Raw genomic sequence first — 910 nt, forward strand, 5'->3', positions numbered from 1 at the left:
TTTCACCAGATTAGGCTACCCTAAAAAGCTGAAAACTGACAACGGAAGACAATATGTGAGTGCAGAATTTAAGGAATATTGTAAGCAATGCGGAATCGAGCAAGTAACATCGCCACCTTATTGGCCTCAAGCCAATGGGGAAGTTGAGAATATGAATCGATCGTTAGTAAAAAGGCTAAAAATTGCATACACCAACAAGAAAAATTTCAAGGAAGAAATACAATCATTTGTTATGATGTATAATGTGACTCCCCATGGAACCACAGGGTCTGCACCAACGGAATTAATGTTCAATCGAGTAATAAGGGACAAGATTCCGGGGGTGCAGGATTTAATGGGAGAATACAGTGACTCAGTAGAAAGAGACCGTGATTTAGTAAACAAACAGAAAGGCAAAGAATAAGCCGACAAGAGGAGAGGAGCCAAAGAAATTAATGTTGAAGTGGGAGACAAGGTTTTTCTTAAAAACGTAATCTTTCCCCACAAGCTTACACCAAATTTTGACACCACCAAATACGTCGTAAAAGGAAGAGAGGGAGACATTATAAGAATAACAGGCGGGGGAAAAACTTTAACAAGGAATGTGAGCCATGTGAAAAAGATTCCACAAACACAACCTCCAGCTGAGACCGAAGATCACTCTCCACCCTCCCGAAGCACAGGTGACGTTCTGCAGCCTTTAAATTTCAGGACACTGGATGAATCAAAACAGATGGAATCGACGTCTGAGACGACATCGGCACCCGGAGAAGGATTGAAGCTGAAGCTCATCAATAAGGGAGGGATGTGGGAGTCTGTACCTCCGGTGATCTCTGAGAGCGAGAGAGCGACCCATTATGACTCTCAATAAGGCCATACTTTGACTCTTGTCAATTCTTGTAATCTAATCTTATTCTTACAGCCGGAGTGA

This window comes from Drosophila bipectinata, chromosome XL (genome assembly GCF_030179905.1).
Source record: "Drosophila bipectinata strain 14024-0381.07 chromosome XL, DbipHiC1v2, whole genome shotgun sequence".
Lineage (NCBI taxonomy): Eukaryota > Metazoa > Arthropoda > Insecta > Diptera > Drosophilidae > Drosophila > Drosophila bipectinata.